Below are 25,315 nucleotides of genomic sequence, written 5' to 3'. Positions count from 1 at the left end.
CCCAGGACCCACGTTAGCCAGATGCACAAGGGGGCGCGCGCGTCTGGAGTTCGTTTGCAGTGGCTGGAGGCCCTGGTGCGCCTATTCTCTCTCTCTTTGCCTCCTTCTCTCTGTCACTCTCAAATAAATAAAAATAAACAAGAAAAATTAAAAAAAAGAAAAGGAGTAAAGGATAGGGGTGGGCTGGCTACAGGCTTGATCTGGGCTGCTCCCAAGCCACAGTGGAATCTGTTAATGGCACACAGGGCAGGGGGAAGTTGACGAAGACCTTCGATGAAGACCTTCCTTCTTGACATGCAGGAAAAGCTTGGTGGTTTTATATCATCTTGTATTTCCATCTCCATCCCTCACCCCCTCCACATGCTTCCTCACATGTTAGCAGTCTCAAGGCTGTGACAAAGCTAGTATGTACGATCTCAAAGCTAGAGACAAATATGCAAAAGTCCGGGACTTAAGGCACATCTGCCCCTGGGGACAGGGAGAGGTACTGGCAGCAGGGAACATATTTTTTTTCCTTCTTCAGATGAGGGTGTGTTTTCTCAGAGAAAATCCAGCCCTGAGATCCTTTTTTTTTTTTTTTTTTTTTTTTTTGCTTTTAATTGAGCTCATGTATGAGACTCAAGCTGTGAATTAATTACCCTTCACCTTTCAAATTCCTTAAAATAGTAACTATTTGCAGAGCACGCCCACATTCGGTTAAATGCACTAATAATTTTCTCCAACAAGCTCCACTCCCAGCGTGGTTTTTTCTTTGTAGGTTTTACACCCTCTGGGAATTTCCATTCTTCCCACATCTCTGGTCTTTTGCTGATGTTTCTGGGTAGAAGCATTAAAATGCTCAAACAGCATCACGTGCAGAGGAGTTTCTGACACTGTCATCAGAGATTCATGGGTTACACTGTGATTGACCTATTTTCAAATTTCAAATTCCTTACTATAATAGCAACCACATTTTAGGGATGCTAAGTTCTATATCCCCTTTGCTTTCTAGGTTGTTCTACATTTGCTTACCCAATTAAATTTTTTAAAAATTTATTTTAAGAGAGAGGGAGAGATAGATAGATAGATAGAGAGGGGGGGGGAGAGAGAGAGGGAGAGAGAGAGAGAGAGAGAGAATGAGAGAGAGAATATGGGTATGCCAGGAACTTCAGAACAAATTCCAGATGCATGTGTGACATTGCATGCTTGTATCACTGCATCTGGCTGCATGGGATCTGGAGATTCAAACATGAGTTCTCAGGCCTTGCAGGCAAGTTCCTTAATCACTAAGCCATCTCTCTGGGCCTGCTTACTTGATTTGTGTGTGTGTGCTATACTTGCATGTATGTAAATGGAGGCCAGGGGTTGTTGTTCAGTATATCCCTTAGTCACTCTCCAATTTATTTTTACAACTTTTATTTATTTGTCTACAAGCAGACAATAGACATGCCCACATACACATATACACACACAGAAAGAAGAGATGAGGGAGGGGCGGGCACTCCAGGTCCCCTAGCCATTGCAGACAAACTCCAGATGCATGCACCATTTCATGCATTTGGCTTTACCTGGGTACTAGGGAATTAAGTTCATGTCATAAGCCTTTGCAAGTAAGCACCTTTAATTGCTGAGTTATCTCTCTAGCCTCACTTTATTTATTTATTTATTTGATATTTTGAGGTAGGGTCTCACTCTAGCTCAGGCTGACTTGGAATTCACTATGTAGTCTCAGGGTGAACTTGAACTCAAGGTGATCCTCCTACCTCTGCCTCCCAAGTGCTGGGATTAAAGGCATGCACCATCACTCCTGGTTCCCGCTTTATTTTTTGAGACATGGTCTCACTGAACCTGAAGGTCACCAATTTGGTTAGATTAGCTAGCTGGTAAGCCTAGGTATTCTCCTATCTCCATTTTCCCAGCACTGGATTACAGGTACACACTTAGACATAGGTTCTGGGAATCCAAAATCAGGCCCTTAGCTTGCATGACACTTTAATGACTGAGCCAGCCCCTGGTTACTTTATTTTTATACTTGAAAAGTCAATACTTCTACAACAAAAAACCTTTAGAACTGTCTTTTCTTGCATGAAAGGTATGTATGTTGCATCCGTGCGTGTGTGTAATTTACATGTGCCACTGAACAAAGAACAATGTTGAGGGAAGGATCCATGAGCTATACTGCATGCTTTCTGTCCCAGGAATAAATTCTATGCTGTGCCCTTCAATCAAAATAGACTAGGAAACTAGTGCAACACAGGAGTAATAAACAAGCAAAGAGAAATGAACGCTTTTTTTTGCTTCATCATTGCACCTTGAGGATGGTTATTGCTGTGTTAACATTTTAGGGCTACTCTGATCCCCTAAATTAAGGGTACTACATTTGAAATTATCCCCAGTATTGTGGCTTCTCCACTCTTTAGAGGGCATCTCAGCATATCAGTTAAAATGTGGTCAATCCACCCATACCTTTTGATTGTTAAGGAGAAAAAAGTCAGCAAATTGAATGAAAAATAGTGACATTTTTCAAGTCTGTGTTTCATGTCATCAAACACTGAGATATAGAAGGGATAAGAGAAGTCTCCAGGGAAGTGACAGTTGGCTTTTCTATCCTTCCCTGTAGCACATGAGTGCTCCCAAAGTCTCTCTTGTCATTTCTCATCCAGTGAAAGGCTGCTGGAAGGCTACATCTAAGTCATCCTCAGACAGTTAATAACATTTCACATATGATCTGGCTTCAAGTGCATCTCTTTAGCTGCTGATGTTTTTGCTCCTTTTATACATTGATTTGTTTGGCCACAAACATCATATTCTAGTGCTATTACAAAAGTGATTTTGTGAGGATTTTATTCTTTACAAACATGTAGATGATTTTCGAATATATATGATGGGATTGGAGTTGGTGAACTATGCCATGGATTGGATACAAAGTATCTCCCACAACTTTGTGATTTGTATGCTTGATCCCCCCAGATGATTGTGATATTTTGGAAGGTAGTAGAAACTTTGTATGGTGGATCCTAGTTGGAGAAAGTGGGTCAATCAATAGAGAAGGTTCCTTGGAGGTATGTTATCCATCATTATTTTCTGTCTTATTTGCTGCTTCATGGTCTGCCAGAAGGTGAGCAGCAATTACCCATTCCTACCCTGCTCCTCTCAACATGATGTTCAGAACAAGTTTGTAGGGCCAAGTGACCATGGACTAAGTGCTCTGAAACCATGAGCCAAGACAAATACTTTTTACTCTATGTATTTGCAAGGAGGGAGGGAGGGAGGGAGGGAGAGAGAGTGGGGGGGAGAGGAGAGAGACAGAGTGGGAATATGAATGGAAGGCATCCCAGAGCCTCTTGACACTGCAAACAAATTTTAGTTGCAGCAACCAACTACTATGAGCTTCTATCCATCTTGGTGAATAGAACCTGGATTAGCAGCTGCTGAGTCATCTGTCCAGCCACTCTTTCCTTTCTTAAGTTGTTTGCATCAGATATTTTGTCAGAGTGACATGAAAGGTAGGCAGTGCACCTCTTAATTTTCATTCTAGTAAATCTACCTAAAACAGTTTTTGTCAAATAGTATTTAATAATGTCAGGGTTAACCCACAAATAATCATTTTGATACCCTTTTAAGTATGCATTCTCGTAGAAAAGTTCCTCAGGGAGAGGATTTGGCTCAAGGAAATAACTGTGGAGCTGATTCTCCCAATCAACAGTTGGAGGGAAGAGAAGGCATCCACCAAAGGTTTGGAGCTAAGTCAGTGTGAATCGTGTACCCACAGAGAATTCAGGTCGCAATACAGGCTTGCACTGCTCATTACTTCAGGACTTCTGAGTGCATAGTAGAGCATAAGTCTGTACAGTTTAAATCCTGTGAGTCCATATTCCAGTCACTAGAGCTTTGAGAAATCTGGCTCTTACTTGCCCTGTGATAGTATATCTCCAAATTTAGAGTTAAACATGAATGAAATAGGCTAGGGAAATGGCTCAAGAGGTAAAGTGATTGCTGCATAAGCCTAATGCTCTGAGGTCCGATACCCAGAACTCACATAAAGCCAGATGCTACCATGAATGTTTATTATCCCAGCATGCCTAAAGCAAAGAGTGAGTTGGAGACAGGCAAATCCTGATGTTTGTGGGCCTGCTAGACTGGAATACACAGTGACAATGAGAGAACCTGTCTCAACTTGGATGATGAGGACTGAGGTTGTCCTCTCAACACTTTATGTTGTCCTCTGAACATCCACACATGTGCCATGACACACACACACACACACACACACACACAGACACACACACACACCAATCATACATACACATCACACACTATTTTATTAGTTTTGTTTTGGTGTTTGGTTTTTCAAGGTAGGACAGGCTGACCTGGAATTCACTCTGTAGTCTAAGGTTGGTCTCTAACTCATGGCAATCTTCCTACCTCTGCTTCCCAGGTGCTGGGATTAAAGGTATATGCCACCATGCCTGGCACATACACCATTTGAAAAAAGAATGTATCACATATACTGTATTTAGGAAGCCATGACAAAAAATTAAAATAAAATGACTGGCTTATTCCTATAAGACGTATAACAGAAGCAAGTCAGAATTTTGAGAAGAGATTTCCCATGGCTGGAATGTTTTGCAAAATTCCTCTTCAGGATGGAACATCTGACTTGTACTCTGAATGATGCAGACTTTGGATTGGTGAAAGGGAGAAGAAGAAAATTTCAGACAGGAGAAAGAGCAGAAGCAAAGAAAGGAGAATGAGTGACCTATGTGTTGATGGAAACAACTCCTGCTGGGTCTTCTGCATCTGTATGTCTCACTAGTGTGAATGAACATTTTTCATCCCAAACTGCCTTTTCTTAATATTTTTAATTTTATTTGAGAGAAACAGAGGGAGAGAGAGAGAGAGAGAGAGAGAGAGAGAGAGAGAGAGAGAGAGAGAGAGAGAGAGAGAGAGAGAATTGGTGTGCCAGGGCTTCAGCCACTGCAATTGAACTCCAGATGTGTGTACCACTTATTAGGCATGTGCAACCTTGCATTTGCCTCACCTTTGTGTGTCTGGCTAAAGTGGGGATCTGGAGAGTCCAACATGGGTCCTTAGGCTTTGCAGGCAAGTGCCTTAACTGCTAAGCCATCTCTCCAGTCCTCAGACTGCTTTTTCTATGATAATTTGCATATAAAATGGGCTGGGATATGGTGATACTGTCTACCTCTAGAGCATGAGGCAGATTGAGTTTCATAAGACCAAGTTTATAGAGATAATACCATGCAGTTTTATGGCCCACTATGGAAGACTCAGGTCCAGTGAACTGTGCTTTGTCTCCTTGGAGAGGTTTCCTCTGGCCTTTGCATCACCTCATAGGAAATCGAGCTTAGGGACTGTGCTAACCCATGAATCCTGTGTCTCCTGCCAGCTGAAATGAACCTATAGTGCCTAACTTTTTTGCCATACCACCTCAAACTCTTTAATTGTGTTTTGAGGTGTACATGTATGTCCATGTGCATATGGAGGCTAGAGGACACCTTTAGGTGTCAACTCCAGGAACACTGTCTACCTCTCATTAGCCTGAAGCTCACCAAGTAAGACAGGGTGACCAGTGAGCCTCTGAAATCTGCCTGTCTGTCTCAGCTTCGTCAGTGCTAGGATTACAAGCATGTGCTACCAAGTCAGGAATTTTACATGAGTGCTGGAAATTAAACTCAGGACCTTGCTTTAGAGGTGAGGACTTCAATGACTGCACCATCTCCCTGAATCTCCCTTTAAGTATTTTTTTTTTGTTACCTCTAAGCTCCATGCTCAAAGAAGTGGTATAATTCAAACCTCTTCTCATTTTCTTTGAAGTCAACAATATTTTCCCTGTTCACAGTTTACAATTAAGGACCAAGGCTTCTCTGACACTCAGAGAAGTTAAATAATGTGCCCATGGTCAACCAACGGGTACATGCAGAAGCCAGTGTTGAAAATTAGGGTACTCAGGCATCAACACTATGTTCTTTTCACCTACATTTGGAGAACCAGGGTGGGTGGCATCCTTTCTGGAGCTTAGTGATGCCACAGTTTACTATCACTCCCTACTAAGTCTGTGCTGCGTATGCACTTGGGCAGGTGAGGGTGGTGTATGCTGGCTGTATCAAGGTGACCACCATTGGAAGATGCACTACTCAGATTTTTGTCACTGACTGATATAATCAGTTTATAAGAGGAAAGGTTGATTTGGATGTGGTTTCAAAGGTTTTAGTCCATAGTTGCTTGCCCCATTGCTTTAGGTCTGCAGTGAGGCAGAACATCACACCAGGGGCATGCGGTGAAGCAAAGCTGCTCCTCTTATGGCAACCAGAAAGGGAGAGAGGAGAGGTAGAAGAAGAAGAAGGATGATGATGAGGATGCGGAGGAGAAGGAGGAAAAGGAAGAGGAGGAAAAAGAAGAATAAGAAAAGGAAGAATGAATACAAGAAAGGAGAGGAGGATAAAGGAAGAGGAGGCAGTGGCAAGGGTCCCAATATTGTCTTCAAAGGCATGGCCCAATGACCTAACTTTCTTCTACTAGGCTCTAGATCCTAAAGGCTCCATCACCTGATAGTACCACAATCTGGAGAGTAAGTCTTCAATGCTTGGCCCCTTTGGAAACATCACAGGTTCAATAACTGGCAGAAGGGATGTATTGGGGGCAGTGGTTAGATGGACAGGCAGATGTGTTGAGGTAAGTCAGATCGTGAAGAGCTTGAAATGACAGGATTTTGCATAACAGCTATAGAGGAGCAAGCAGCAGGAATTTATTTTGTGACATTATGTAAATTCAATGAAGTGCTGAAACTTAATTATATTCCCAGGTTGGCACAGTGTTCTTTTGCACTTCTTATCAATCCAGGACCTAAATGATGAATAGGCTCTGAGCAGGTGGGAAGGTAGACAGAGGGCATCTCAGGTGAGCTTGACAGCATCTGCAGGAACAGGAGGCTCAACTCTTTCACTGGTTGCCAATTTCTTTCTTGTTCTGCTTTTCTTCCTTTTTTTCTGACATTTCTCTCTCTTTCTCTGTGTATCTATAATATATTTGTTTATATCACAAATCTATCCATATATCTGAATATCAACTATATGTCTTATTGCATTCTAAGCATAATTTTTCTATACATCTATATCTCATTTATGTATCTTTGTATCTAGCTTTCTAATCCATCTATCTATTATGTATCCTATCCACCACTATGTATCTATCTTTATCATCATCTATGTATTTGTATATCTAGCTGTCTTATCTCTCTATCTCTCTATAGCTGTCTTATCTATCTATCTCTCTATATCTATCTATCTATCTATCTATCTATCTATCTATCTATCTATCTATCTATCTATCTATCTAATCTATCTACTCATTCATCCACTCACCCACCCATCTATCCATTTATCAACTATCTATCTACCCATAATATTCTTTTTTTGGTTTTCCAAGGTAGAATCTTTCTGTATCCCAGGCTCACCTGGAATTCATTATGTAGTCCCAGACTGGCCTTGAACTCATGGTGATACTAACTCTGCATCCTGAATGCTCAGATGAAAAGCACATGCCATGATGCCTGGCTTCATAATCATTTTTTGAGTGCTTTACTGTGTGAAAATATTGTATATTGCTCATATGGCCATCAGGTTATACTCTCATATTCCTCTCTTCAGCCCACATTCTACTGAGGGCTCTCCTCAATGGAGTTTTTGGTATTTACTGTGGGGTCATGAATGCATGAAAGCAGCATGGATCAAAGGGGAGAAGCATAGACATTAATTCCCTCCCACTGAGTGGACATCATGTCCAATCAGAGAGCAGTTGATTATCCAGTAACCTATGTGCCACTATTGCACAGATGTGTACATCTTGCCTGGCTGGTTGATTTTGTTGCTTGCAGGATTCCTTGCTGGTTCATGAGGTTGGTGACCATTATTCCCCAGCAGCTCACACAGCACTTTCCAGAATTATGAGGGTTAGTTCAGTTCTAGCATGAACTCTCCACGTCCTGTGACTACATACAGCCTGTGGTTTCTTCATCAATAGGGTCTTCCATTTAGCTCTAGCAGGGAAATATTGCTTTGGCAATGGCCTGTATTATTTGGGTACCTCATAGACCATCCTGACAAACAGTTCACTGTGGGGTATAACTAAGTTGTGGCAATAGGATTTGCCAGCCAGAGCCCATGGTTTTGGGATAAATATTTCTCCTCCTCCTACAATATCTAACCATAATCTTTAAAGACTCTTTTTATCTTAGATAGCCAATTAAAAGTAAACTTATTGAAAAAAAAAGTAAACTTATTGGAGTCAACATTCAGGAAAGTGGACTTTTTCTGTCATCTCTGTATAAGTTTTCATGCTGGATTTTCTTGGCATGCAAACAAACTTGAAATATCAACCAGCTGTCCATCCATGTTTCTCATACTTTTACACCTATGAGCAGATACTTCTGTTGCCATGAGTCACAGAGCCAGTCCTAAGCACATATGAACAGGTACTTGTAGATTTGGGTGTTGGACCTTCTAATTTTGAACCTACATCTCTGGTCAAAATCCTGGATCCTGTTAACCTGTGTCAGACTTGGGATTGGACTTTAAGTTTTTGTTTGAGTAGCTTCTTAGGAAAAGAGAAATGCAAAACTAGTTTGTTGCACAGACACTGGGCTCTTTTGGTCTTAGAATAAAAAAAAGGAAGCAAAAATGGAAAGTGGTCTTGTGTGGGGACAATAATTGCCCAGGTTCATAGCAGAATTATGCATGTGGGGTATATCCTGTATGAAATGTACAGAAAGAGAACCCTTAGGAGTTAACAAAACATCTGCCCAGTATGTGCTATGCTATGTTTTTAAATCGTTCCAGTCTTAGAACTCAAATATCACTGGGATGACAAAGAAGTTGCTGGATGCCTGTTTATCAGAATGCCTTTCTCCTAACACTGCATCCAGATGGCATTCCTAAAGGTAAGATTTTCTTTTATAGGATGGAGAGTGTGCCTTTCTGAAATACAGCCTTTGTTCTGCTCTCTATAGTGGTATATCATGCTAGATTTTCTTTTCTTTTTTCTTTTTTTTAGTTTTTATTTATTTGAGAGAGAGAGAGAGAGAGAGAGAGAGAGAGAGAGAGAGAGAGAGAGAATGAGAGAGAATGGGCAGGCCAGGGCCTCCAGCCACTGCAAATGAACTCCAGATGCATGTGCTACCTTGTGCATCTGGCTTTTACATGGGTTCTGGGGAACTGAACCGGAGTCCTTAGGCTTTGCAGGCAAGCACCTTAAGTGCTAAGCCATCTCTCCAACCCTAGATTTTCTTGACAGGATCGCTAAACTAGTATTCTTTGCCTCACTGTGCTGATAACTGATGGCCTCAGAGAAACTAAGTTACATTCTTGGGCACCATGCTCCTTTTTCTTAGGGAGTTATCTTTCCCTTCTTATCATCTGAGAGTGAAACTTGCTTCTAAGAGGTGGACATAAGAGCATCATATGCCACAGTCTTTGTACACTGGAGAATAAGGAAGGAGGGGGAGCATTTATCAATGACGTTCGGTGTTCCAGGCATTCTGGGGCAACTTATTTCTCTATTCACTTAATCCTTATGAAAAGTCCGTGACATACTGTTTTCTATTTTTGTATTGCAGAACATCCAATGTCCAAGAGGCTAAGTAATTCCTCCATGTCCATGAAAAGAAGAAGAGCTAGATGGAGAGAAGAGGAAAGGGGGGGAGGGAAGGAGTGGTGGAAAGAGGAAGGAGAGAACCCCACAGAAATGAACAATAGTGCAACCATTGATTAAAGCATCCATTCAAACATAACAAGACAGGACTGATATAAATGGAATTCACATAAATAAAACAGATTGATTGCTATGGGTCCACTGGCTTGTCCTGGAAGTTGTATAAAATACTGGAAATATTTGTCCTAGTTATTATCCCTAATTTACACTTCCAGAAGAACATATGTTCCCCAAGGATTCCATCTATGTACCCAACTGTGCATAATGTTTGTGGCGCGGTTTCTGCCTTCATGATAAGAGGAAGGAAGAAGCATTGAAACCTGGATTTAGCCACAAGCCAGAACCCTGTTCAGGGTGGAATTGGGGCAGCCAGTGGGGTTGCAGATATTCAGGCAACAGATGCACCAGGATGCAATGGGAGATTTTAAGCAGTATAAGATTATGGTGTTTAGAGTGTAAGCACAGCACAGCTAATAGTGTGAGTGCTCAAGGACTATAGATGTAACAAGTTGGAAAAAGAATGGGCACAGAAAATGTCCTTCCAGGGCCAGGGAGATGGCTTGGTGGGTAAAACCACTTGCCGACTTGAGTTTGAGTCTCTGGCACCCACGCAAGACCTCATGCACATCGACACACATATCTGTAATCTCAATGTATCTGCCTGCCTATGTCAATGGAAGGCAGACACAGGAGAACCCTGAAGCTCACCAGCCAGCTTGTTTGGCTTCCACAGTGGCAAAAAACAAGAGAAGCCTTGACTCAAACAAGGTGGAAGGAGAAGACCAACGCCTCCAGGTGGTCCTCTGATTTCCGCATGTGCATTGTGGCATGTGCACACACACACACACACACACACATACACACATGAAAAAAAATAGTGCCAATACTTGGAAACATCAGTACATTTTAAGGCCCCTTTTGCACCTTGGCGAGGCACCAAATTGCCCAACTGTCTCTCCTGAATGTTCGTGGTAGCATGGATCTTATACCAAAAGGACCTGAGCTGGTCTACAATGCAAGTTCCTAAATCCCATGTAGAGTTACTGAAGGAAGGCAGGAACATGCAGTTCAATAAATCCATACGTGATTTTCTTTCTCTCTTTCTTTCTTTCTTTCTTTCTTTCTTTCTTTCTTTCTTTCTTTCTTTCTTTCTTTCTTTCTTTCATTAATTCTTTCTTTCTTTTTTTCTTTCTTTCCTATTATATAGTTTGAGAAACCTTGGCAAGTATACACTGATTATCTAGACAGTGGCCTCATTATAAAGTAGGGTTGTCTCATTAAAGTGTTGAGAAGAAATGATGGTGGAGTGTTCAGCCCTAAATCAGACATCTCTACCATACCATCCAAGGATCAGGGACCATTGAGGAAGAGGTGGCAGAAAGAATGTAAGAACCAAAGGATGAAGAGGAGTGCTTATAATGCTATCTTCCAGACACGATGTGGACACGACATTTATGACCTTACAGTAGCAGATGCTACCTACATAATAGGAGAGGACAATATTGACATAAGAGAAGAGGGATTAGAATATAGAAGGGGTTCACTGCAGTGGGATATGGGAGGGAGGCAGGAGGGTGGTTGGAGGGAATTATGATCAGGGTACATTGTTTATATGTATGGAGGTTGTCAATAAAAAGCTTTTATATTATTTATTCACTTATTTATTTATTTGCAATCAGAGTATGAGTGAGTGAGAGAGAGACAAACAGAGAGAGAGAGAGACAGAGAGAGAGGAAAGGAGGGAGGAAGGGAGAAAGAGATAGAAATGGAGATAGAGAGAGAATGGGTGTGCCAGGGCCTCCAGCCACTGCAAACAAATTCCAAATGCATGTGCCACTTTGTGCAGCTGGCTTTATGTGGGTACTGGGGAATTGAACCCTGGTCATTAGTCTCTGCAGGCAAGCACCTTAACCATTGAGCAATCTCTCCAGCCCAATAACATGTATTTTTAAGAGTAGGTCTAGGGCTGGAGAGATGACTTAACAGTTAAAGTGCATGCCTGCAAAGCCTAAGGACCTAGGTTCGATTCTCCAGGTCCCACATAAGCCAGATTCACATGGTGGCACATACATCTGGAGTTGATTTGTAGTGGCTAGAGGATCTGGTGCACCCATTCTCTCTCTCTGTCTCTGTGGGTCTCTAAAAAATAAATAAATCTTTAAAAAGTAGGTCTATCACAGAGTGTAAAAATACAATACCAAAGTAGGTACTTATGTATATTATCATGATTTTTCTAAATAAAACCTTTGCTACTAGAATGGGTATGTTTATTCCAGACATGATGAGTCTGAATTTGAGAATTGAGAATCAAATGTTCTAAGAAAAGCTGACTAGTGCCAGAGCCAGGGTAAAATGTCAGGTCTCTTAGACACAGGGAGAAGGGTTATCTTGGGTGGTAAGAAACACATATTCAGGGTGGGTGGCATTGGGAACAGGTTGTGGGGTCATGGGCTCTTACCTTGGGACAGAGGCTGGACAGGATTCCCCAGGAAGAGATCCCCCAGGAAGAAATGGAAGAAAATTTAAAGTGCAATTATTTAAATATTTTATTTATTTATCTGAGAGAGAGAAAGAGAGAGAGAAAGAGAGAGAGAGAGAGAGAGAGAGAGAGAGAGAGAGAGAGAGAGAGATGAAGAGGCAGAGTGAAAGACAGAATGGGCCTCCCAGGGCCTCCAGCCATTGCAAACGATGTCCAGATGCATGCACCACCTTGTGCATCTGGCTTATATGGGTCCTGGGGAATCTAACCAAGGTCCTTAGGCTTCACAGACAAATGACTTAACTGCTAAGCCATTTTCCCAGCCCCTAGAGTCCAACTTTTAAGACACCATACCAGAACAAAGAGTTGGGCCAGAACATTGCTTAGGAGCCATGTCTTGGCTTCATCTATCAACCAGTGAAACCTAAGTCCTAGACATAGGACATAGAGGTGAAGCTGTACAAGCAACAAACTTGAACTTGTCTCCACTTCAGTACTACACTAGAGCTTGTGCAATTCTCCAGAAATCTGGAAGGGGAAGAATGGTCATGAACTCGTGTCAGTGTGACACAGGTAGGGAAAGTGTATGAAAAGAAGATGTGGGCCAGATACCAAGCACTCTTCCATAGTGTTATGATGTGTATTCCACCAAGGGAAGGTAGTAATTCATCCTATTTTCGTTGTTTTCAAAATTGATGGATGATTAGGGTCTTCTACTAGTACTGACAGTGAAATAACACGGACAGGGATAGGATTGCAGACTATCAGCCTCAGTGATGGGATTTCCTAGGACCATCTTGTCCAGAGATGGAGATCCAGCATGGATTTGGAAATGATCATAATTTTCAGTTTTGGACAGATCTAATGGACACTAGACCATACCTGATGGGATTCAAAAGCTCATTTCAAAATCACTCATTGCAAGACAGAGGCTCAACCCCAGAGAAGCCGTGTTTATGCAGACTATATAGCATAGTGTGGGGGTGGCTTGATATGAGACAGGCATGGAAATCAGTTCACCACAGGACAAAAGGAAGTTCTACCTTACATTTTGCATTTGTTTCTAGATTTGTGTATGATTTTAGAAATGTCATTTCCTTTGCTATTTATATAATTATGAACTGTCTCAGCAAATGAGACAAAGTTAATATTCCTCTTGTGTATTTAAAAATAAACGATGTTTTTCTTTGATCAAGCCACTGGGACACTGGGACATAGGATCAAACAGAAAACAAGGGAGCAAGGATAGGTCATTCAGTAGAGAGAGCATGGAAAGATATAAAACTAAGCGGTGGTAAGATCACCCAGTCAGGGAAGTGCTTGCTTTGCAAGTATTAGGACCTGAGTTTGGTCCCCCATTATCCATGTAAAATGCCAGATGTGGTTGTGTGCATCTGTAACCCCAGTGGTGGGGAAGTGGAGAAAGGTGGATCTTTAAAAAATTATCTTTTATTTATTTGAAAGAGAGAGAGAGAGAGATAGAGAGGGAGAATGGGTGTCCCAGGGCCTCTAGCCACTGCAAACGAATTCCAAATGCATGTGCCACCTTGTGCATCTGATTTTACATGGGTCCTGGGGAATCCAACCTGCATCCTGTGGCTTTGCAGGGAAGTGCCTTAACCACTAAGCCATTCCTCCAGCCTATGGTGGATCTTTGTAGCTCACTGGCCAGCCATTCTAGCCTAAATAGTGAGCTCTAGACCCTGTCTCAATAAATAAGGTAATGATAGTCTCTGAGGAACAACACCCAAGGTTGTCCTCTTGCCTCCACATGGATGTGTGTATGAATACATACACACACATAAAAAGATAAAAAGGAAAAGCTCAGGAAGCCAAGTTCTGTCAGTGGCACTAAGCATGATTATGTGGGACTGGCTGAGTCATGAACATTTTCACTTTTTTGTGGCGTGGTGGATATTGCATGGGCAGAGGGTAGAGAATTTTACAACGATGGATTTCAATTAAGTTGTAAGTGAGCCTTTTTTATTCCAATGTCCCAAACACCTGCTAACACGTGAAAGCTCAGGACTAAGGTAGTGACTCTTTTTTATTTTCGAGGTAGGGTCTCACTCTAGCCCAGGCTGACCTGGAATTCACTATGGAGTCTCAGGGTGGCCTCGAACTCATGGCGATCCTCCTACCTCTGCCTCCCGAGTGCTGGGATTAAAGGCATGCGCCACCACGCCTGGCTAGGGAGTGACTTTTAAAATGATTAGAATTATTGCAACTGTTTAAAGCTAACACAGATCCTTTGAGTCTAGAGCTAAGGAATAATTTTCCCTATAAGTAAAAATTAAAGGGAAAGTATGGTCACCTATTTAGTAATACTTCAAAACATGTTATTTAATTACAATGAGGACACCTAAATCATCATAATTCTCCATTTGGATAGTCACATATTTTAGGAATTTTCCAATTTCAAATTTATACAGATAAGAAATATATGCAAAGACTGTTCCTGGCATTTAAACGGGTGTCATAAACTGACATTTAAACACCATTGATTCACCTTTTGGATGACTCACAATCATTATGGTTTAATCATATCTCCTCTGTTGTCATTTAATGATGCTTATTCATATGTTTCTTGATTAATGGCTCTCAAATGACCTCAAGCCACTAATTTTCATCAGCCACCTTTTCTTCTTTGCAAAAAAAAAAGAGAAAAACATCCATAACACTTTGGGGATGCTATGCAAAATTTGATCAAAGTCTAAAAGCCAGTGAAATAAATGGAGCTTTTTAAGTGGGTCAAATGTAATTTTATTCATTTGAAATCTTAGAATTTGTAAATTACTAAAATTTGAAAGTTTGAAGCTGACTATTTTCCTGCCACTTCACCGGTTCAGTTTTAATCAAAGCAAACAATTTTCGCATACTAGCTGAGCTGTCTTAGTGGATGAATACACGCTAATCAATTTGACCAAATTTTGTGAAAACACTTAATTGAAAATTTCTTCTTTTGGTTATATAATAGATATTTTTCTTGTTATCATATTTTATTTACGTGTGTGTGTGTGTGTGTGAGAGAGAGAGAGAGAGAGAGAGAGAAAGAGAGAGAGAGAGAGAGAGGTGCCCCAGGGCTTCTTGCTACAGCAAACAAAATCCAGCCTCATGCACCACTTTGTGTAATCATAGGATAATGTTTTAGCAGGCGTGTTTGCTAAAAATTGTGTAGATGACCTCTGAGGTTATATTATGATATTCCACCTTGGCTGGACAGGTATTGAGAAACAATTGTGAGTGGAGGTTATTAGGAAGGACTTGGTGCAGCATGCCCATTTCCAGGGGTTTTACAGTGTGCTTTTGTGGGCTTTTCCAGCCTGTGTTAATGAACAGTCATCCCCCTGCCCCATCTCTAGCTCCTCTCCCCTCTCCAGTCAGGGATGGATTTTTCTCCTGACCAACACCATCAGGAGTCCTTCATTAGAACAAACCTCACTCCTATCATCCAGGAAGTCCTGCAATCCTGTCCTGTGGCTTTGTGTGGCAAGGAAAGTTCTCTCACACAACAGTACAGATCTATGGACAGGCTTCTTAATCTTCCGATCAGTGCTGGCTTTTGAAAGCATGTGGCACATTTTTGGGTGAGTATTGCTGGTCACACTCTGTTGATGTTCACTGTTCTCAAGCATGATGGTGGTAATGCAATTGCTCCAAAATGTCTGGGTGAGACAAAGTTCAGGATTGGAGCCCTGGGGGGTTAGACCAGGCCCCAGGAAGTACCCACGAGGAGCTTCCTATTTGTTGTTCAAGAGGATAAGGAAGTGGAGCAGACAAGAAGGACAATGGGTTTTTGTTTTAACTTAGGATCCCAGGTCAGCAACTCTGGACTTGTGGGGGCTTCAGCCCAGTTACAAATATATTGAAACCCAGTTGCTATGGAGACTCATCGGTGCAATGGAAGCTGCTATCCTTTCCACACCAAGGAGTAAGAGGTGGATGTAATTCAGGTCAAATAACCAGGTTCTAGTTGGCAAATGCTATTGGTAATTATAAGGCTCTTAAAAGTGGTTCCCATCAGTCATAAAATCCTCCCACATAGCAAAGAGCAACAGTGCTTAGATCTGTGACACTCTTTTGCACTTAAGTTCAAGCAGTCACTGTATAGCTAATATATAACAGTAGGTTAAAAAATTTCCATTTACATATTTCTATATAGTTATGTGTGCCCATATATGTTTATAAAGTATGTATATAAGCATGTAAATGTGTAACTATCATCTATCTCATTATCTAGTTAATTAAATTATCTTTCCCCTATTGTGTTTGTATGTATAGATTTACCATCTGTATTTCTATCTACCTATTCATCAATCAATTCTGTCTTTTATATATCATATCTATGTATCTACTCATGTATCTATTTTTATATCAACTCTCATCTCTGTGTATCTATTTGTTAATATATATATTTATTCTCTATTTATTTTATTTTTTTTGTTTTAGGAAGTAGGGTCCCACTGTAGCCCAGGCTAACCTATATGTATGTAGTCTCTGGCTGGCTTCAAACTCACAGTGATCCTCCCACCTCTGCCTCCCAAGTGCTGGGAATAGAGGAGCGCACCACCATGCCTGGCCTCTATTTATATTTATAAATCTATCTTCTATATATCATGTTTATCCATTCATGTTTGTAAGATACCTATCTGCCTACTTGTCATGTGTGTATGTATGTATGTATCCACCCTCATAAGGTAATTTCCGGTTTACCCTCTTTTACATATGAGGAAACTGAGTTTGAGACTCACAAAAGTTACATATGAAGTCATGGTGAGTGAGCTGTGGATTTTTTCTCTGAAATATAAGTAGGATTCAACTCAACTTCATTTGCTAATATTGTTCTTCGGGCTTCAAGATTCCCAAAAGCTGTGCTTTACTAAGTTGACAATGAATGTTTTAAAATAAACCATTGGGGGGCGCTTTCCTTACAATCAGTTTTTCAGTGGAGTGTTGAGATAACGGGTTGAATTGTGATCAGGAGAAAAATTACCTGATTAGTTTTTCTCTCCTTCTCTGAAGGTTTTCATTTTGTTGACTCATCAAGCTGAAAGAATCAAATTGCCTTTCTGAAATTATTTCACATAATCACTTGGAAAATAGCTTTGACAAATGCTGCTGGTTATGAAATCGATGATTTTTCTCTTTTGAAAACTCTCTTTGGCCTGGCTCCTGGCTCTGTGATTCGGGCAATGCTTGGCAACGCTGGTGTGAGAAGTGCTCCGGCTGAGGGCTGAGTGTATGTTCTGAGGGTGGCTGTGGCTCACACACACCTGTTTAATCAGGCAATCATTTTCCTGATGATTCGTGAGACTTGGCAAGAACAGGACTGTGTGATGAGGGCTGTGTTGTTCTTCAAACAAATGACATTTTTTACAACTGGAAAATAAAGATGGCAATAACCAGACAGAAAGGAGAAAAATAGCCTATTCAGGGGAAATCATTTTTAAAAGCTTACCATAATAAAATAAATGCCTTCCTATTTTTCTCCTTGCTACTTTTTTATGTCTCAGCAATGAAAAGATTTTCTACTTACCTCCGGGAGTAGCAGACACATGATGCAGTGACTTGAAAATGATCCTATGCAAATGTACAATGAGCTCAGTTTGCTAGAACTCTCACTGACAGAGGACATGCCTAAAGGTCAGGGAGAGAATGCTATTTCCAGCATACTTACTTCAGAGCCCCTTTAAGTACTTCTCCTTCTCACTTATAGAATGTACTTGGGAGGATTTTCTCCAGTTTCTTCGAGATGGTGAGTTGAGAGTGCATTCCAAACAGTGCAGGGTATCGAGAGTGGGAATGATGAGCTCGCTAATAACAATGTTACCGGCAGCATTCTGGTCTATGGTTCTCATAAAGATGTGTGACCGCTAGGGCTGTTATTTGTGTTTGTAAATAACGTTTTATTGAGATGGCATTTTCTATGTCTTGTTCATATGTACTTTCATGCTACCTTGCAGTTGTTGAGTAATTGACAGAGTTGGGTTGGTGACAGAGACCCTGGGGCTCCCAAAACAGGACAGCTTTGCTAGATGGCTCTCTAAAAAAATGTTTGTTGGTTTCTGCTCTATAGGAAGACTAGTAAAGTTTGGCATTCATAGGCTTGGATAAGTTCAGAGAAGTTCATTTATTTATTTCGGGCATCTTAGATCTGATAAAAAGTTCTTCGTGGTGCATATGTGTACATAACTGATTACTGTGTGGGTATCTGTGTGGTCATTCCCATTTTACTATGGTGCACTTAAAGCAGAGCAAATAGACTGCATTCTTATAATTTTGTGAGTGTGTACATGTGTGTTATGATGTGCATGCATATATGGGCATGTACATGCCACACCATGCATGTGGACAGAGGACAACTGGATGTTGGTCCTCTCCTTTCTCCTTTGTTTAATACAGGGTGTCTTTTGTTGTTTGCAGCTTTGGGATTCACCTCAGTTACCTCCCATTGCTTCATGTGTGTTGGAATTACAGGTGTGTGCACCATTTTGTGTCTGGCTTGACATGGGTGTTGGGGATCCCATCCACAAGAACCACGAGAAATACATTTCTACTGTTATATTACCTAGTCTCATGGATTTTATTATGGCAGTATGAACGGAGAAAGACAGATGGATCTTTATTCTGGCAAATGGGACTATTGCTCACATTACATTTTCTGAAGAGTATAACATCCTAAAAGGTTAAAGGAATGCAACATAGGGGATACTGAACTTGATGGTCCAATTATCAGGTTTGTAGACTAGGCATTCGTAACCATGTAGTCATCTTTCTAGATTTGACTGCATTCTTTCGACCATTTCTATGACCTATTCAATCTCGCTTTCCAATGGTGAGTGAACCAACCTGAAAGCAAACACAGAATGTTAATATTGGATTTCGCCTACAAGGATATTTTCAGGAATGGTGTATCTGTCTGCTACAGCCCCATAGAAAGTCTGTAAAAGTGTTGTTGACAACACACGGCAGAGTAGCAAATGGAATTAGAGTCTTTTGTAAAACCAAGTGATAAGCTAATTTCAATTTAGTGACTTTTCACAACTCTGCCAGTTACCAGTTATAGTCCTTGGGTTATATGTTAGAAACATGCATGCTCAAGGTTACACAACTATGAAATAGCACAGTCAAGATTTGAATATTTGAATCCATGCTTCCAATGAGAACATATCTAGAATCCTGGAATCTACAATCCTCAAGGAGTTCTTGAGCTTCTGACATTGTCACCAGCATTGAAAATGTGGGGCATTGCAAAGTTTTGACTGTCATGGTGTTCCCTCCTAGTTCCATGTTGAAACTTAATCCCAATGGGTTATAATATTGAGAAATACAGTCCTTGGGAGGTGATTAAGTAATGAGGGCAATGTTCTTTTGGATGAGGCATAGCACTCTATGAAAGGGCTTGACTTAAAGGGGAGCAGAGAACAGCCCTCACCAGACACCAGCCCTCCTAGTGCATTGGTTTTGAGCCTCCCAGCCACAAGAATCATGAGAAATACATTTCTACTATTATGTTACCTAGCCTCACGGATTGTATAACAGCAGTATGAGTGGAGAAAGACAGAAGGATCTTTGTTCTTGCAAATGAGACTCTGGCTCACATTAAATTCTCTGAAGAGTATAACATCCTAAAAAGGTTAAAGACATGCTACAGAAAGGATATTGTACTTGATGTTTATGGAACAAGAGAGATTAAAACTAAAGAAAGGATCATTTAGAGGATGGTCTTTCTAGATAGTGCAAAGAACAAGTTTTGAGAGAGACCAAAAGTACATAAAGGATGAAAAGAGCTGTATTTTTTTATTTGTTTCACACTTCTAAACCAGAGAAAAATTAGCATAGCTGAAGCCCAGATAAATTGTCAAGGAGATACAAGCAATTCCGAGTCATTATTTTCATACCTTTTCAGGGCTTTCTGTTTCTCCACAGGGTCATTGAGTTATGTTCTCTAGCTATTTGGATTTTTTTTTTTGGCAAGACAAAAAAAAATATACAAGAATCCTTTTCCCTGCTTGTATTACATACCTGTGGTTGGCCTAGAGAATGAGCTACTATTCATTTTTTTTAAATGAAGAGGTTTTTTATGAGTTTAGAAATGCTATAAAGGAATATTGAAATCATTTGACTTTTTCATTTTTTGCAAGTATGTGGTGTGTGTGTACCTGCATGTATATGTAGAAGCCAAAGATCAGTATTGGTTGTTTTCCTTATTGCTCTACACTTATTTTTTTTTTCATTTTCCCTTCAGCACTTATTTTTATACTTTTAAACTTTTATTGGGAACTTTAATATATGAGAATACTGTAATTTGCTTGTGTCCCATCATATTATCCTCTTTTGCTCCTTTTTCCTGACTCCCATTCCACTGAGGACCCTTCTCTATGTAGTTAGTCTTTCCTCTCTTTTGTTGTCTCATTCTTTTTGTCCTCCTATGTCCTGTAGGTTAAAATGTTCATGGGCTTGGAATAGTATAGGTCTTGTGGGGGTATTGGCAATCACGGTGGGGTCATGAATGCACCCGTTGGATAGTGTGAGGGGGACAGTAACCCACAGTACATCTCACCCTGTGGCTCTTACATTCTTCCCATTCCCTCTTCTGAAATGTTCCCTGGGCATTGGAGGGTGTCTGAGGTTTCCTTTAGTGTTGAGCTCTTGATAGACCATTATTTTCTTCTTTCATGAGTTTTGAGTCCTCTTATTTTTATTTATTTATTTTTTAAATGTATTTTATTAGATATGAACATACTTAGTATGTAAACAACACATGTTGGTACTATCGTTTCCCTCATCCCTACCCTTTTACGAAGAGGCCCTCATCATTGGGGGATGCAGGTCAACTCCATGGGGCTTGTGGGTCATGCATTATGGGGCAACATTCAGTTATGGGGAAAGGCGATGTCTCTGTGTATAACTTGTGGCCTAACAATCTTTCAACCCCCCTCTTACTTAATTCTCTGAGCCATGTTGGGAACATTTTAAGTCTATGTCAATGATGGGCTCTTAGGAGCCTCTGGATCTCTGCTTTGGTAGGTGATGAGTCAGTGTCTATCTCCATCACCCTTTTGCTGATATCAGGTTCACTGAGAAAGCAGCACTCTTGCTCATCTCCCCAATTCCTCTCTGGTTTCAGCAGGGGTCTGGGGTGAAGTGCACTGGGTTGTTTATTTCCTCATGTCCCACAACCATCTGAAGAATAGAAGCAGAATCTCCAACAGAGAGGGAAGTTAGCACTGCTTAAATGGAATAAACATTATTAGTTTAGAGAGAATTAGAAGGGTGCAGACCCTCTTATAGCCCAAGATTAGTGGGAGCTTGACATTGGAAAACAACATTGTTATCTGGATATGATTCAGACTTATTTCTCAGTTCCAGATATGGTTTCCTTTCCACTGAATGGATCTGTTAGCCAATCCAAGAGCAGTTGGTTACTCACCATGGCTGTATGACACTATTGCACTTGTGTGAGTATCATGTCAGATGGTTTCTGAGTTGATTGGACTTTGAGTTTCTCAGACAGATATTGTCCACTTTCACCCTATAGCTCATGTAACACCTTCCAGCACTAGATGGGCTGTCTGGAGACTGGCTCTCTTCCAGATTCCAACCAGTTCTCAATGATCTATGCTGACAGCATATGGTGTCTTCAGCAGTAGGGTCTTACCATTAACGTCTGGTTGGTCATCAAATACTCTTACAGAAGTCTGTCTTGTTTGTTTTGGTAGACCTTGTAGGTCTCTCCAATACACAGTTCACTGTGGATGTTAAGAGCGTCCTCGTACAGAGAACTACAGGCCAGATCCAAGGGGGGAAAAAAAGAAAAAGATAGGAAAAAAAGAGAAACAGGAGAAATTTAGGGTTAGGCTTCATCTCACCCTCTCTAGGGTCCTTCAATTCAGTTGCTCACCCTATGGTTCTATTGAGGGTTCAACCTTTTAGTTTAAGGACATAGGATTCTATGGTAGCAGTTCAGTTTGGGTTCATTTTTGTGTCCCCTCCCATAACCTTCCCCTTCCCCCAAGACCTACCCTCCCTATTGTCCAAGCCTCGAGATGCCATTCAGGTATGTCAGCAATTTGGGATGATCCAGGTTAGGAGCTGCAGATGAGTGAGACCATGTGACCAGTTTCTGTGCTTGTGTGAGTTCACTTAGTATGATCTGTTCCAAGTTTGACCATTTTTTATACAAATTTCATCGTGTCATTTTTTTCTTACTGTTCAGTAGAATTCCGTTGTGCAGATATACCACATCTTGGTTATCCATTCATCCAATGATGGGTACCTGGGTTGATTATGAATTGAGCAGCTATGAACATGGTTGAGAAAATATCTCTGAACTGAGGTGTAGAGCTTTTATGGTAAATGCCCAGTAAGGGAATAACAGGGTCTGTTGGTAACTTTATATTCATCCTTTTCAGGAGCTTCCATATTATTTTCCCTAGTGGTTATACGAGCTTACATTCCTACCAATAGTGAATGAATGTTCCTTTTCTCCACCTCCTCACCAACATTTGTTTTCATTTGATTTTTTAATGTTTGCTATCCGTCCTGGGGTAACCACCTTATTTTTTGAGACAGGATCTCTCTCACTGAACCTGGACTTCACTGATCAAGCCAAACTAGCTAAAATTTTCTTTTTTTAAAATATTTTTTTATTTATTTATGAGAGAGAGAGAGAGAGAGAGAGAGAGAGAGAGACAGAGAGAGAGAGAGAGAGGAGCATGCCAATGCCTCCAGTTACTGCTAATAAACTCCAGACACATGTTCTACCTTGTGCATCTGTCTTATATGGGTCTGGAGAATCGAACCTGGGTTGTTTGACTTTGCAGGCAAATGCCTTAACCACTAAACAATCTCTTCAGCCCTTCATTTTCTGTTTTGTGACAGTCTCACCAAGTCTGACCTGGAAGCCATGATCTTTCTGCCTTAGCCTCCCCAATACTGGGATTGCAGGTGGGTATGATCATGCCTGACTATAGAGATCTTTCTAGTTTGATTACTGAATAAAATGGCTACAAACACTTGTGTACAGCTTTTGGTTGTCAATGTAAGTTTTTATGTTGTGAGTAAATACCTGTTAGTGGCACTGTGCACCGCATGGAACTGACAAACTATTTTGCAAAGAGGTTATATCCACATTTTGTGTGCCATGAAAGTATGAGCATTCTAGTTGCTTCAAGCCCTTTTTTAGCATTTCATATTTCAGTATATTTTTTTGGCCATTCTACTAGTGAAAAATGGTATTAGTTGTGATTTTAACTTTCATATTCCTGATGCCTAATGATCTTAAGCCTGTTTTAAGGTGCTTATTTGAATTCTCTGGATGAGTTTAGAGAGAAAGCTCTTTATATATTTTGAATACAAGTCCTTTGTCAGTTTGTGATTTGCAAATAGTTTCTTTCAATCTCTCAGCTTCTATTCTCTTAGTGGCAGTACTCCTATCTTATTGAAGAAGAAAGTGACACACTGACAGCTTCTGTTGGTTTTGCTGTGAAATGATTGTGTGTGACATTGGCCAAGACACTTCATTTATTCCTTACCTCTGTTTCTTATGCCATAAAAGAAGAGTGTAGAATGAGACCATCTCTGAGACTCTTTTCAGCTCAAATAGTCAATGCTTCTGAGAGATTAGCTTTACCTAGTTAAGGAATGGCAGACTTGGCTTAGAAGTTGAGCTACTTCCCACCTTGTTGTCTTTGTGGTAGAATTCCTCTCACGTTGTAAAATCAAAGTTGTTATTAGGTAATACATTTACATGATTCAGAATTCAAAAAGTATAAAAGATTCTTCTGTGAAAAAGGCTCCCTGTCATTCTGAGCAAGTAATGCATGTTATTATTTCTTGTGTTCCTTCCTGGAACCTTTGAAAATATCTGCAAACACATTTGTGTACGTGTTGCTGTGGTATATGTGTGTGTTCCTTCTCTCTCTCTCTCTCTCTTTTTTTTTTTTGTAAAGAGAATTATACACCATGGCTTTCTTCGTTCACTTCTGATGGAAATGCAAATGAAAACCACATGGGAATACATTTTTTTCATTATTGTGTTGGAGGGTGCAGATTTTTTTTCATGGGACTAAAAACCATTTATCTCTCCTTTCCTATGAATTCTCTGTTCACAGTGTTTTGTTATTTTCCCCCCTATTGGACTAACATCATATAGCTATGAGCGACATATTTGTCAAAAAACCTCACTTTGTGACATGCAACTATTGTCTTGCAGTTTGCCATTCATCGTTTGCATCTTCTCATTGTACTTTGCTTGATGAATTCTGACATCCATGTGGGTGAATTCTTCATTCTTTGATCCTTTCTTTCATTTGAGTCCTAATTGAAATGACTTAGTGTTAAAAGAATTAGTCTATGGCTCCTTTCATTAGTTCTTTTGATATATTTATATGTTTAAATAGTTGTATAGAGCAAATTGGAAGCTATCCTGGCATAAAGCAAAGAACCAAATATATTATCCCAGAAAGCAAGCCATTTGTCTTAACACTATTAAGTAATCCATCTTTCTCTTCCCATTTGTATTGCTACCAGTAAGATACACTACAATTTTCTATTTGGACCATTCTACTTCTGGATTTTCTACTTGGTTACACTGACTTTTCTTTGTACTTACATACAATGTTGAGGTTTTCTTCATGTTTTATTAGTATTCGAGTTTCCTCAGGCTTTCCCCAATATTATCGTATAAAAAGTTCAAGCATGGAGAAATTTTGAAAGATTTAATATGAACATTTACATGCCATGTATATTCTGCCACTAACATTTCATTAAACATTCTCTGAGTGTGTGTGTGTGTTTATATGTGTGTGGGTTCACATATCTAACATGTGTATAGGTGTGCATGTGGAGGCCAGAGGTCCATGCTAAGAGTTTTTCTCAGTCACTTTCTATCCTTTTTTTTCTTTTTTTTGAGACAGGGTCTCCCATTAGTGTGGAGCTTGCTAGTTAGGCTTAACTGGCTGACCAGTGAACTCTAAGAATTCTCCATTGCTGATATTACAGGCACACATATCATGGCAGCAGTTACGTAGGTGCTCAGGTCCACATGATTATGTGGCAAGCACTTAATTCACTAAGCCATCTCAGGCCCACAGCCTTGCTGAAAACAAAACAAAACAAAACAAAAAA

This window comes from Jaculus jaculus, chromosome X (assembly GCF_020740685.1).
Source record: "Jaculus jaculus isolate mJacJac1 chromosome X, mJacJac1.mat.Y.cur, whole genome shotgun sequence".
Taxonomy (NCBI): domain Eukaryota; kingdom Metazoa; phylum Chordata; class Mammalia; order Rodentia; family Dipodidae; genus Jaculus; species Jaculus jaculus.
This window is presented reverse-complemented; position numbering follows the sequence as displayed.